Source organism: Chionomys nivalis, chromosome 2 (genome assembly GCF_950005125.1).
Source record: "Chionomys nivalis chromosome 2, mChiNiv1.1, whole genome shotgun sequence".
Classification (NCBI taxonomy): domain Eukaryota; kingdom Metazoa; phylum Chordata; class Mammalia; order Rodentia; family Cricetidae; genus Chionomys; species Chionomys nivalis.
In genome coordinates this window covers 93,274,262-93,289,675 of record NC_080087.1, presented here as the reverse complement: position 1 = coordinate 93,289,675, position 15,414 = coordinate 93,274,262, and positions in this window count along the sequence as shown.

Sequence of the window (15,414 nt, the reverse complement as noted above, 5' to 3'; positions counted from 1 at the left end):
GAGAACAAACAAAAAGTCAATTTCAAGGTTTGGGATGGAGGTGCAGACAGATAGCCAACCCATCTCTCACCCTAACCCTCAACAAGATGGTTCTCACCCAACCTATTCTTTTTCATTGACACTTCTGGAGTCAGCCTCTGTGAAAGGCTTCCTCCAGCAAACACCTACTGGATCCTACTGCCAAATCTGCCCTAGGTGCTGCTGCTATAACACTCAACAGCACAGGTCAAACTCTCCTTCTTCAAGTGTGACTTCCCTGCTGTGACCTCCCAGGATGCCGCCTGACTTACAAGGGCAAGGCTCAAACCTTGCAGCAAGGAATAATTCATTATTTTGAGTGTGTCCCAGCTATGGAGGGAAGATTATTACCACGTGGTATAGAAGAGACAGTAGAAATTCAAGGCTTGGGTAGGTGGGAGATGAGACGGTATTAATGTTAGAGAAAAGGTGCAAGCTTCTCAGCATAACAGACCAGAGTCCTGGGAAACCCGAATCCTGGCTATGCTCCGGAGCTCTGTATGTTCTCTGGCTCCCTGCTCTCCTGTAAGCTCCAGGAGGATGGGACTGAACCATCCCCATCGTAAAATCCCCATGTCCCAGCCCAGGCCATGAAGAAAGAGTTTTATGTGTGTTCCAATGAAAGGGCCTTAGCTGTTTCAATCACCTGGGTCATTCAAAGCTTTTCTTCTGAAATCTAGTGAGATCCCCAGACATGAGGGTTGTACCTGAGGACTCTTCCAAACAAAGATCTCAACCTTCACCCCAAATAAGCATGCGTCTACTTTCTGTGACACGGCAGGTCATTTGTCTGCACGTTAGTGTTTGAGATATGCTAGCCTAGATGATTTAGTGGTTTTGAAGAAAATACGAGGAGCTCTATTGTACCACACTTCAAAACTGTCCATCTCATTAAACACTGAGGAACAAGAGGCAGGACAGAGCCTCGGTGCACTATAATAGGATTGACCCTGAAACCCTGAAGACCTTCTTAGATACATTGGCACCCAGGTGGGAAGGGCTTTATAGTTCCTGACAAAGTTAGGAAGCTGTAGCCAGAACAAATTGCATTTGCCAGTCTGGAAACATTGGAGAAAGTTTGTTCTTTTGTACAATCATTTAGCAATAAGGTGAAGCTTGTCAGCCAGATTTATTGGGATACTGGATTTTATGTTTCTTGTATCGGATAACATTTTTTACATTGTTTATGCCTAAATAAATCTGTCTTCTATTTTACACCGTCCTGTTGCATTGCTGCTTACAGACAAAGGCCCAGGCAGCATACTTTCCTCTGCCCTTGGGGCACGCTGCTGTACATTAAAACCCAGGCCCATGGAGGAGACAGCGGGGGAATTTCAATGCGCTCCGAAAAGTGGCTCAGAAACAGTGAAGGGATAAAGCCCACCAACAAGATGGGGGTTTTGATCTTGCTCTATTTAGTTTCTGCCTGCCAGACACTGATATTCAAACCCAAAGATCATCCTTTCAAAGTAAAAATCTATGCCCTAAAGCCCTCGGAGAGCAGCCGGTTCTCGCCACAGCTATTTCGTTATACCCATGGCTCAATGCCCATCAGTGTCTGTGCGATTTTTGTCTCTTTTTATGATGGATGTAGAGAAATGGAATCAGTAAATAGTGAAGTGTCGGGGGAAAAACTACAATCAGATTATAGTTTAAAAATAACTGAAATTTTTGTGAAGGAAATAATGACTATTGTAAAGCAAATTAATGTAGACCTTTCTTTACGCTTATAAAAGAAAAAGGAATTGCTCTCACTTTGAACAGACAGGATAAAATATGTCCATTTGTATTACAGTCTTTACCCGTTAGTCTGCTTTATGATTTGATTTCAGGTTTTCATTGTTCCAGGGCAATTTTACAGATTGAATCTTAAAAGGATTATAAACCACAAAAGCCATTTTAAATTCTACACAGAGCTAATACACCTCCTGTAATTCTATGCATTTGTCTTTTGAATTTTATAAGAAAATTTGTTGACACTTTGCCTTTCGTTTGTTTCTTACAATACATTTTGTATAAAAATTTGTCAAACGTCGATGCCTGTCTTTATTTGATGTGTTTTAAAATATGCCAGCCAATCCGCATGATTTCAACTGTCAAATGCACTAGTATTTGCATTTATTTCTCTGTATTAAAATACCAGCACAAATTGAAATCATTTGGCGATGCGCCAGCCACGGATCGACACTCTTCCTCCGCCCCACCCGGAAGCTTTCCTAGGACTGAAGGATGGTTGTCTTTCTCAGTTTGAGCAGCTACTTTTGATGGCATCCTGGATTCAGCTGGTCAGTGCTCCTTGGGCAAGACTGCAAGATGAATAGCGCTTAAATCAGGCTGGGGCAAGAGAAGAAATTAATTCCTCCACCTGGACAAGAGCAGGTGGAACAGCTCTTCCGCAGATCTGGACTATTAAGGTGAGTTGAATAACGGGACATGAATTTTCAAGGCTCTCCAAAGAAAGATGGGTAACTAATGTTGTATAATGGAAAACTTGATCTAAGGCATTCTGGGTAAATAGAAACCTGCAGCCCAAAGGAAGCATATAGTCCCGTTAGAAGCAGCTGGGGGTCTTAGCCAATCAGAGCAACCAAACCGCAGCCAATCGCAGGCTGGTAGCTGATCAGGCCTTATAATGCAAGCACTTACCTGAAAGCAATCAAACTAGTTTGGGGCACCATGTTCTTTCCCTGCCTGTGATTTGCCTGTTGGGGCTGTTAGGTAGAGAGCTCTTTGAGTCTCTCTTGTGACTGAATGTGGTCTGATTCATGAATGTTTTTTGCTTGGATTAAACTAAAGCTAGCTTGTCTAGGTCTTTTTAAAAGCACCTTTGTCTCCCCTCATTGTTCTCTTCATAATTCAAGCACAGAAGGTAGGTTCTCATTGTGTGACCTCCCAGTATAAGAGTCCCTGACCGGGTGTACCCGGATGAGTCCATCAGGACCAGGAGTTGGCAGGGGAATGCACAAGGAATATAAATACCTTGCTGGAATTGATTCATTGGAAACAGACAAAGGGTGGAGAAGCCACACAGGACCCAATTCAATGCAAGGTGCATATATTCTCTCTACAACATGCTGTGTACAATAATGCCTGAGGACCACCTAGTTTATCTTCCAACCTTCCCAACCCCTGCTTCCACTCTCCTCTTATTCCTGGCTTTGTTCCTAAGCTCAAGGAAGTCAAGTCCCAGAGACCATACTGTAACCCTGCCTCTGGCCCACATAACACATGAGCACACAATGAACTTTGGACCCTTTGGCAAAGCCTGTTTGGGGATATAGTGAAGCATTTATATACCAGGGGGTTGCCCGAGTTCAAAGCAGCTGCCAGCTAGATCCTTGCCACTTCCCAAGGTCAGAGTAGCCACTGTCAGCAAGGAAGCCAAGGAACCTGGGTCTCACAGAGTCTCAAGCTGTCATCTCTCCCCTGGTCATGTCTCCCCAGAGACACCAGTAAATTAGAAAAAAAAATTTTTTATTTGCAATCTCAAACCCAGCACCTTTCATGAGGAACAGGTATTCTAGGCATGGCTAGTTGATGATAGATTTCATTTACATTCCACTGTGTTTAAACAGAAGACTATATCCTTGTAGTGTGGTGTTCATTTATTTGTCATTTTATTGGCTCTTATTAAACCTTTGGCTAAAACAGTGATCAGTTATAGGCACAATATAACCACTTAATTTCTGATGCTTGGACTATCTCTTTGTGGTACTATAATGAGCACCTAAGTATCAGGGTTCTATGAAATAATATGTAAATGCCGTAGGATTTTCCAGCAGAGTCAAAGGAGTTTTTGTTTTATCTTCTTGCCTCTTTTTTAAGTTATCTGACATCACTGTTAGCAGGGCTGATGGCAACGACAAAGGAATGTGTGTGCCTTTCTGTGCTGAGCTGGAAGGCAATGGTAAACTTCCAAATGGCCACGCGGGTCACAAGTCACCGGCTAACAGTAGTTTTAAATCCTTTAGTGGAGTAGATGGCTCCAAGTCTCCCAGGCTCTTGCTCGGCCACTTTTTCATGCTAACACGACTAATGCCGATTTGACAGCTGGAAAAGCAGTATGCGGCCCATGGTGAGTGTTTTGATTTGACAAAGAGCATTTATCAAGCGGGCAGAAATCAGTGCCTATTTTGTAGCTTGAATTTGGGCTTACTGAAACATACTGTTTTGTCACATAACAGCTTAGTGGCAGGTAGACTTCTGTTGCTTGAGAAGGGGGGCTTCAAATGAGGGGCACTGGTAAGAGTTCCGTTTGCTGCATCTCACTAAAGACCAATTCTTCCCAAAACGGGAGAATGTAGTCATCATCTGCATCCCCTAGTCACTGTCCATTATTCGCACCGTGTCCCCCACACACTGACAACTCAAATGGCTCAGGGCAGAACTCAGAGTACTCAATAGTGTTTGCACAGGGCGTGGCTCAGATTCACAATGATAAAATGAAGAGCATCTAGGGACACGCAGATGCTCATTTCTCCTCTTCCCCACTGCCCACCTGCCATTGTAGAAGTGGACAAAGTGGACGTGGACAAGAGCATCATGAATCCCAGGGGGTGAGCATTCATGTCAGTGGGGAGACGCAGGAATGAAATGTGTCTTCGACAGTTTCCCTTAGAAACTTACATTGCTGGGATATGCTTCACATTCCAGAGACGTGTGCTCACTTCCTAGCCTGTCTTTTTGTATACACCACATAGTCTAATCCTCTGGCAGGCTGTGCCACCGAGATTCCTGAAAGTGTACTCTGTGTTTGCATCACAATGGAATTACCCCAGGACATCTGCCAGGAGGGGTAGCCATGGTTAACATGACTCATTGTTGAACTGGTTTTGGTTTTATTTACTATGTTTATTGTTATATATGATTCAGAAAGTCATAATCCACTAGATATCCTTGCCCATACAATAAAGATATCAGCTACTTCACATTAGGCCAAATAAATGGTTTCCTACATCTACTTCTTATTTCGATGATGAAAAATCAATAATACCTTAAAAGCTTTGGTGCTGCAAACAATTAGCCTAGTTGATATGTGTAACAAATGTAAGAGAGGAACCTACCAGAAGAAGGTCAGCTGAGGAAGGAGCCAAGAGTCCAGGGAAGTAAAACACAGGTCAGATTACACAGCAGACTTAGAAAGTAACACCTAGGAATTTATACAAAGTAACACCTAGGAGTTTATACAAAGTAACACCTAGGAGTTTAAGCAAAAGCTAAACATCGAAAACCACAGCGTGGGCATTGGCCAGAGACTATAGTTGATGATGGGAGGCTGGTTAACTTCCCAATGAATGGATACATCAGTCACTTAAAGAGCTCTTACACTATAGAAAAACAAGCACCGGGCTTGTTCTTCCTATATAAAATAAGCAAAAGCAGAGAAGGAGCAACATATATATTAAAACAACAAAGGTAAAGTGCAGGAGCCCACGTATGACTCAGTTCCCGTCTGGAGTCATTTCTGACTTAAAGAAGTCATTTGGGCTCAAGCCTGCCTGCTCTGCTTTTTCCTACAACCTTGAGGGCTGTGAGAGACTTCCGAGTTAGCCTGTGAGAAAAGAACACTTTATCTAGTAGAGTATATACTGCTGACGACAAACCTCAGGAACATCAAGATAGAAAGTAAGGCTGCTTCCGAGCAGCAAGCACATGCTGGAGAAGAGGCTGCTTACTCAAGGACAGGAATGGTCTTATGGTTAGATACTGACTGACCATCTGTGCTGTGCTTTGTTCTGCTTTTGTATATACGCAAGCTCTGAAATAAACTCTGGGCTGTTTGGCTGCTTTGGCATGACCAGACAGACCTCCGATTCTATCCTGTCTTCTGTTTCTTTTATCTGACTTTTCTTTGGCTATGAGGATCCCCTGTCCAGAAACCCTAGCTGACTTTGTAGGAGCAGGCTCTTACAGTAAGGCAAGAGACGAAATCCTAAAGAGGGGGAACAGAAGTGAGCCCTACAATCACTCTAGCTTACTACCTTCAGGGTATTTGCAAGCTGTAGCTGAGGGAACCCAGAGAGATCCTGACTAATCCAGTTAGATTCCTGACGTTGAGGATCTGAAACTGGGTGCCCAGGACACCAACGTGTTTAGAGAGGAGTGGAGCCTCGTGGAGTGACACCTATCAACAGAGGTGGAGAGTCCCTCCCTACTGCCAGGTCCCCAATAAACACGCAAAAACTTATATTAAATAAAGAATGCTTGTCCTATAACGCTGGTGTATTGCTAATTAGTTCTTACAACTTAAATTAACCCATTTCTATTCATCCACATTTTGCCACATGGCTTTGTGGCTTTACCTGTTCTCTAGCACATCTCGGTCCTCTGGCCACTGGCTGGCCTCTCTCTTTCTGACTCCACCCCTTTGTCTTCTGTATTTTCAGTTTGACTTTCTCGTCTATCTTTACTCTGCTTTGCTATAAGACAAATCAGTGTTATTATCAACCAATGAGAGCAACACACATTCACAGCATACAGGATTATTATTCCACAGCCAACACCTCTAGAAATTAGCAATCTAGGGACAGCCTCCTGGAGAGGTTTCTTCAGAGCTCCCAGCAGGGCACATGTGGGGGTAACTTATCTCACTTAGGGGGATCAGAGAGGATTAGGAGCAAATGAGCCTGGTTCACCTAAAGCTGGAGAGGATCTGTTCTCACAAGCCAGAACAGGAAGCCTCAAGACTCGTGGGAACACAAAGAAGTAGACACAAATATCTTGCCCCAGTAGAGAGGACTGACTAAATATTGTTCTAGGTTCGTGTTTGAAACGGAAGACTTGCGCTGAAAAGGTACAGCATTTCTAAGCACCTACATCCAGAGTAAAGCTAGAATGGTACCGACAGGCACGTAGAGACACCTAAAAGGGTAGGATTCTCACAGCCTGCCATGTGTGGAAATTTACCAGGCGTGCAGACACAGAAAAATACAATGCAGCATAAAGTGGAAAATCGGTACTTAAACTGACACAGAAGCAAAACAGATGTCAGAACGAAAAGAGTTGTAGGAACTTCGTGCATTCAAAATGTTAAAAACAAACTCAAATCAAGTTTGTATGGGCTATAATCACAGACATGTAAGAAAGATGCCTGTCAGCTGATGGAAATGTCCATCTGGTCGTGAGAGCTCTGCCCTCACTCAGTATAGAAAAACAAGAACCACACGTATTCTCTTGACATGAAATAAGCAAGAATGGTTACAAATATATATATATAATATATATAGTACAATTATTTTGTTTATATATCATATACGTGTTGTTTGTATGTATACATACATATATGTGTATGTGTACATATTTATATATTTACATAGAACTATACTTTTATTCATGTTATATTTATGATATATTCATATTTATATATTATACCGTCATATTTTATGTATATTTATTAGATATATTTGTTGGTGTTTATTTGTGTGTTTCTATTTTATTTATGTATGTTTAGTAAATATATTTATAAACATATGTAATAAATATTCATATGTATAAATATATAACACATATATTTATAGATTTTGTTTATTTTGTTATGTATTATATAACATATTGTTATGCATTATGTGCATATGTGTATATAGAGATATATAAACAATGTGTAAAACACTTAATGTAGGACAACAAAAAGTGTCAAAGAGAGAAGAGAAACACTGAGGTAAGCTCTAAACATTTATCCACTAACAAGGAACGTGACCACATTAGATATTATAGAAGAAAAGATGGGGGAAACTCAAAGATAGTCATAAAACTCTGTGAAATGAGAACTAAGAAAGATTTATTCTTGCTTTGAAATAGAACAAAGCATTAAGGAGTGATGGGACAATTTCAAATATATGTATACTATATATGTATGCATATACATATACAAATACATACATACACACAGGTACACACACATGCGTACACACCGATGCACTTGCATGCATACACACACACACTTCAATAGTTACTTTTCTATTGCTGTGGTATTTAGATGATGTGCAGTTCCAGAGGGATAAGGGTCCATCACCATCAGGACAGGCAGGCATGGCAGCTGGAGCAGAAGCTGAGTATTCATATCTTAAAGGGCACGCAGGAATCAGAGAGAGCAAAGGCAATGGCATGTGACTTTTGAAAGTTGAAAGCTCAGCCCCAGTAACATAATTCCTGTAGCAATGCCACACCTCTTAATCCTATATAAAAGGTGCCACCAACAGGGGACCAAGAACTTAAATGCCTAAGAAAATGATACTCTAACCAGGGAAGCAGGTAGGCTAACTATAGATCTTCACCTAAACCCCCATCTCCTCTAAATCCAACCCCCCAATCCAGTCCCAGCTTCCTAGCAGACTACCCTTTGTGGTCTCTCCTCACACTCTGCCCCATTCCCAGGGAACTAAGCAGATCCTGGTGTAACACCCTGCTTTCCTCCCTCCTGTGCTTCCCTCAGCCCCCACCTCCTAGGCCATGCCCATTCCCAAGTGTCAGTTCACAAAACCTAGAAAAACATTTTACCTGGAACCCCAGTAGTCACAGCTATCAAGATCCCATCAGAATTTCTTACCAGGCAGCATCCAGCCTCCACACTCTCCTAAAAATTAGAAAGGGCAACAGAAACCAAGAACAAAATACCCATCCAACAGAAAAGACCAGACATCAGCCCCCAAATTACAACTACCCCCAAACACTGCTACTGGACACAAAATTAGTTCACAAAGATAAGTAGTCCTCCTATATACAAATGACAAACAGACTGAAAAAGAAATCAGAGAAACAACATCTTTCACAGTAGCATAAATAATATAAAATATCTTGAGGTAACCTTAACCAAGCAAGTAAAAGGCTTGTATGATTGAAAACCTTAAGACATTGAAGAAAGAAACTGAAGAAGATAGAAGATGGAAAGATCGCACATGCTCATGGATCAGTAAGACTGACAAAGAAAAGAATGGCCACCCTACCCAAAGCAATCTACAGATTCAACTGTATCCTCATCAGAACTCCAACACAGTTATTGGGAGGACAACTTTCAGCTTCATATGGAAGCCCCCCCCCCAAAAAAAAGCCAGGATATCTAAAACAGTCCTGAATGACAAAGGAGCTGAGGGAGGTCTCATCAATTTCCAGCTCTACCACAGAACGATAGTAATAAAACCAGCATGGTATCGACTCAAAACAGACACATCGACCCATGAAATCAGATTGAAGAGCCAGACATAAATTTACACCCTATGAACAACTGATTATTTTTATAAAGAAGTCAGAAGTACAAAGGGGAAAAAAAGACAAGAGATGGCGCTGATCACATTGGATGACTGCATGTAGAAGAATCCAAACAGACTCATCCTTATCACCCTCAACAGAATTCAACTCAAAATGGATCAGAGACCTCAACATAAAAAACAGATACACTTAACCTGGTAGAAGAGAAAGTGGGAGATAGCCTTGAACTCCTTAGCACAAGAAAAGACTTCATGAAGAGAACCCTGTTAGCACAGGTGCTAAGATCAACAATTAATAAATAGGATTTCATGAAACTGAAAAGCTCCTGTAAGGCATAGGATCCCATCATTTGGACAAGGAGGCAGCCTACAGAATAGGAAAATATATTTACCAAATATACATCCTATAGAGAGCTAATAACCAAAATACACAAAGAACTTAAAAAACTAGAATCTCTGTATGTTACCAAAAGAGAAATGTAAAGACCAAGCCAGCCACAAAACCTTTGATTTACAATGGTGTCCTGCCTGAAGTTATGCTAGGGCAATGGTAGCACAAAGTTTGTGGGAGTAGCTAACGAATATCTGACTTGACTGAAAGTTCATTTGGGAAGATGGAACCCATACCTAACGTTGCTTCGGTGGTTAACAACCCGAGACCGGATAACTGAGGGACTTAGGGAAAAGGCAAATACTACAGTTCTTGAAAACCAATGTAACAATAAAATGGCTCCAGTGGTACTCTGCTCTATTCATAGATCGGTACCTTGCTCAGCCATCCCCAGAGAAGCTTCTTCCTGCAGCAGATGGGAACAAATACGGAGATCCACAGCCAGACATTATGCTATAGTGAGAGGTCTGGAATGCTCAGCCCTAAGTGTGATGCCGCCATCAAATCCCTGTCTCTAGGGATCTGGGAACCCTACGGAAGAGAAGGCAGAAAGACTGTAGAGCCAGAAGGGATGGTGGAGGACACCAAGAAGGCAAGAACCCCTAAATCAACATGAAGAAAGCACATGTGAACTCACAGAGTCTGCACATGTGTGTATCGGGTCCTCTGTGTATATATCACAGCTTCCAGTTTGGTGTTTTCATGGGATGCCTGAGTGTGTGAACAAGTGGGTTTCTGTCTCTTGTGCCTTCTCTTGGGCTCTTTTTCTTCTCGTTGCTTGTTTTATGTGATTCCAGTATGTTTAGTTGATTTCTGCTGTGGGAACTCCTTCAGCCAATAGCCTTTAAGATACCAGCCAACTTTGGGTGTGGTCTCATGTTGTATAAATGCAGACGAAAAGTACGCATGGGCCTCTTGGCTTCTGGTTTTGGTTCCAGTTCCCCATGCACATATAGGACTGCAGACCACTACTCTTTCTGTGAGTTTATCCCCAGATAAATAAACCTTTGTTATACTCCATTCCGGGCTATTGTGAAACTTTTTGTATGCCAACAGTATTTTTTTCTTATTTAATGCTTTGTTTTATTTTATTTTATTTCATTATTATTCCTTAGAAGCCTGTTTGTTCTCTAATGAGAGTCAGAAAGAGAGTGGATCCTGATGGGTAGGGAGTTGGGGGGAGGGGCTAGGAGGGGTATAGGGAGAGGAAACTGTACTCAGGATATATTATGTGAGAAAAAAATCTATATTCAATAAAAAACATGAGAATATGGGAATATCTCATTCAAACTATCATACATATATATTGCATAATATATAATGGCTATCAGATCCCAAAGAAACCAGGACAAGGCTCACCTGGTACCTGTGGCTCATCCCAGTACCTCTCACCCAGTCCCAAACCTTAAACATCTCCAGTCCAAGGGTTTCCCATCCCCTCTCCCAGTTTCTCATTTCTATGGAAACCTACTATTTCAGCCACACATTTTCTTGGTGCTCTCTCTCTCTCTCTCTCTCTCTCTCTCTCCCTCTCCCTCTCCCTCTCCCCCTTTTCTTCTCCTTTCTCCCCACTCCCTCTCTCTGCTCCTCTTGGCTCACTCTTGGCTTCTCTTCCTCTCTAACTCTCTGCCTCCTTCTCTCCTCTCATGACCCGGTTCAGTCTGGACCCTTCCAGAAGCCTCTGTCTGCTTTCCCCCTCATATCTACCACAAATCTTCTCATCAACCATACCTTGCAGCAGCCATGTCTTTGTTTTTATTCAGTATTTATGCAGCTGTGTAAAATACATGCGGCTATGACAAAATGCAATATTCATCCTCCCGAGTCTGGCTTATTCATTTACTAGACAACCTCTAGTTGCATCCATTTTCCAGAAAATCACATAACTTCATTTTTCTCTGAGGCTGAGTAAAAGTTCCTTGTGCATTTGTGTGTGCACATGTGTGATCACATTTTCTTTGTCCATTCACACATGGGCAAATGCCTAAGGTGATTCCATAACTATCATGAACAGTGGCACTATAAGCATGGGCATGCAAGGGTTGTGGTATGTTGCCTCAGAATCCTCGGATATATACCCAGGAGTGACACAGCTGCGCCAAATGATAGCTACATTTTGGGTTTTGAGGACCTTCCATACTGGCTTCCACAGTGGCTAGGCCAGTTTACACTGCCACCAGCATCTTTGTCTTGGATGTTTAGACTTTTTAGCCTTAACTGTGAGAAGCAAATGTTGAGGCATGGTAGCATACACCTGAAACCCCCATGCTCACTCAGTCTGGAGACAGAGGTGGGAAGAACATGAGTTTGAGGCCAGCCTGGGAAATGTAGTAAGTCTGACTTGTAACAAGTCCCTCTCTCAAAACAACCACTAACCAAACAACAAAGACTGGAGAAATAGTCCGGTGGTAGAACACTTACCATACTGTGACTGATCACACACACACACGCACACACACACACACACACACACACATCGTTTAAACCACTGAGTCTGTGCTATTTTTTGTAACTGCTCAGGTAGAGGAAGATGAGAAGCATTCTGTAGTAATATTTCCCACACTATACAAAGCAGGCTAATTCCAAACGAATGTGAACTGCCACTCTGAATATTTCTGTGTATCAAATTAATACGTTGAGAGCCGGGCGGTGGTGGCGCACGCCTTTAATCCCAGCACTCAGGAGGCAGAGGCAGGTGGATCTCTGTGAGTTCGAGGCCAGCCTGGTCTACAAGAGCTAGTTCCAGGACAGGAACCAAAAAGCTACGGAGAAACCCTGTCTCGAAAATCAAAAAAAAAGAAAAAATTAATTAATACGTTGAGTCCTCATTATTAAGTCAATGTTCTTAGAAGGTGTGGCTTTGAGAGAGATTAAAAGATCATGAAGAGTTGGCCCCGTGAAGTTGAGTCATGTTTTTATATGAGAAATTCCTTGTTTCATCATATGAAAAGTGTGGGAACACTGGCCTATGCCTTTAGGCAAGATCCCAGACCTATAGTTCTCTCTCCTCCCTCCCTCCCTCTCCCTCCCTCCCTCTCCCTCTCTCCCTCCCTCCCTCCCTCCCTCCCTCCCTCTCCCTCCCTCTCTCTCTCTCTCTGTCTGTCTCTCTATCTCTTCCCCCTCTTTTTCTCCCCTCTATGTCTCTCTCTCTTTGCCCCCCTCTTTCTGCCCCCTTCTCTTTCTCCCCCTCTCTGTCTCTCTTTCTCTGCCCCCCTCTTTTTCTACCCCCCTCTCTGTGGCAGAGTTGAGAGAAGCATCTGTGGCGTAGCCTGACAGTGGCCTCTTATTGATGGCCATGCTTCCTTTCACATATGCTCTGCTAAGCTAAATCATGTGGCATGTGTTATGTCCAAAGCAGTCTCCCAAAATGGCAACACTGGTGACACTCTCCTAAGCAGAAGGACTTTGGCTGGGTAAATGGAAGGATTGTTAGTGGATAAACAGAGGCCTAAAGGCCAGTTTCTGTTTACATGAAATCTCTCTTGAACCTCCAAAACTTCCCTTAATCCCGTCCCAAAGGTCAACTACCATGGATAAGGGCATCTAGTTCCAGGTCAATCCTGTCTATACCAGCAAAGACTCCAACCTGCTAACAGTCATACAAAATTCACCTGCTTTTTCACCATTTTTCTCTGCTCCAACCCTTCCCCTTCCCCACTGCCAGAGACAGCTTTGGCAATTAGATCCCCAATAAATCTTCTTTCTACCCATAGAATGGCCCAGTTCAGTGGTTTCACTGTGCCCTCGCCTGGAGTATGAAAGTTCCCACAACCCTAAAAGGTAATATAATAAAAAGTCAGGCTTTTGTTCTGGGCATTGGTCCAAGGTCTTTTGAAGTCTGAAGAGACTCCTCTGGCCTTCCCTCACTATCTCTCTCATGGCAGCTCTCTCCTCAGTCAGTCACTCTCCCTCCTTCCTTCTCCCGCTCCCTACCTTCCCCATTCTCATTCCTTTTTGAGATTTAATTATTTTATGTTATGTGTATGTGTGTTTTGCCTGCATGCATGTATTTGAACGGCTTACATGCCTGGTGCCTACAGAGGTCAGTAGAGGGTAGCAGATTCCCTGATTGTGAGTTACCATGGTGATGCTGGGAGTCAATCTGGTGGGGTCTTATACAAAAACCACTGGTGTTCTTAAATACTGAGCCCCCTCTCTCTCACACTTACAAAGCTCCCCTCCAGACTTTAAGGGGTTCCTTCCCCTTTAAGGCTCTGACATGTTTGGATCTGACATGCTGTGCTGTTAGTGTCTAGTTCTATCCCTCCCACCTTGAGAGCCAACCACAGCCTTGAGGTCTCTCATTCCAATGAACCTCATTGAAGAGAATCCTGCCAGCTTCCTTCCAGACTGACCACTAATGTCATTTGTTCGTCTTGCATTACAAAGATTCAACAAGAAGGTACTCTTGAAGAACTTGGGGTCACAGCCTGTGCCCCAAGCCTGGTTCTGCCGCCGATCCTCATTAAGTGAATTTAAATAAATAACATTAATAGTGAAAAGGATAGGAAGGAGATCTATTCTGTGTAGACTTGTTGAGAAGAGGGATCAAGAGATCCAGGGACCCAACCCCACCCTATTCATCTGAAGGTCCTGATATGAAGGTTGGGCTTTTGTTTTCTGTCTATCTGTTTGGTGTTTTGAGACAGGGTTTCTCTGTGTAGCCCTGGCTGCCCTGAAATTCACTCTGCACCCGAGGTTGGCCTCAAACTCTGAAATCTGTCTGCCTCTGGCTCCCAAGTGCGTTGAAAGTAAAGGTATGCACCACCACTCCAGGCTGAAGGTAGGGTTTTCATAGAAGACACGACGCTGTATAACTATTTGCTGTATAACTAACTAGCGGCCCAGACAAGGTGTGGTCCCTGACTACCAATCTCAGCTAAAAGACTTCCCTGAGAGGTCAGCTGACAAGTCTCAGGACTTCCTCCAGGAGACAACTTCCTCCTCTTGCTGCCCCCAGGCTCTCAGTCATTTCTCCTTCCAGCATTTCTAAGGAGCTTCTAACTTAGGGGTTGGGGACCATTCTTTCAATAGTCTGACAGTTAGAGGGAAGGACTAGCATCTCTCACATCTATTGTTCTTGCCAGGTGGACTGTTACTATGGCATCTAAGAGCTAAGGAAATGGGTCCCTGCCAGCAGCATTGCTGGGTTGGTACACTAGTCAGGTGCTTGCAGGGTTGAAGGGCATTGAGGATGAACCATCCCACATAAGCCACAGTTTATGAAACCAGAAACTCAGATTGCAGAACGTTGTCACCAGGCCCTGGAGGTCCAGCTACCTGCAGCCTCTTCAGAAACAAACTAGACTGACCATAGAGGAAGAAACCATTTTATTTAGCTTTCAAAGTTTGGGAAAAATAGAGTAAGGACTGTCCATCTCAAAGAACATTCCATTTTCCGTAAGAGCTAGGCCTAAGGGGGTTCTATAAAATGACGGGCCAAACATTTCCCCATTCACCAGATTCTTGTTCCGAGACAGTTCTTCAACTTCTTGCCCAACAGATGTGTAGAGCAAAGATTATCTTTTTCTTTAAAGTCACCTTCTGGCTCCTGAATCTTGTACCTCTGATTGACAGCAGCAGATAAAGGCACAGGGAAGTAGGGAAGTGTTGAATCCCCTGTGGCATTTGCACTGGGAAGTTGGAAGACAAGCACAAGAGTTGTTTCTCTCCCAGTGCATGGGCGCTGGGGGGCCAGCACTGAGCATCAGGCTTATGCAGCAAGCACCTTTATCAGCTGGGCCACTATTGCTGACCTAGGATGTGGAATTTTATGTTTATTTTTGTCTTTTTCTTTAATTC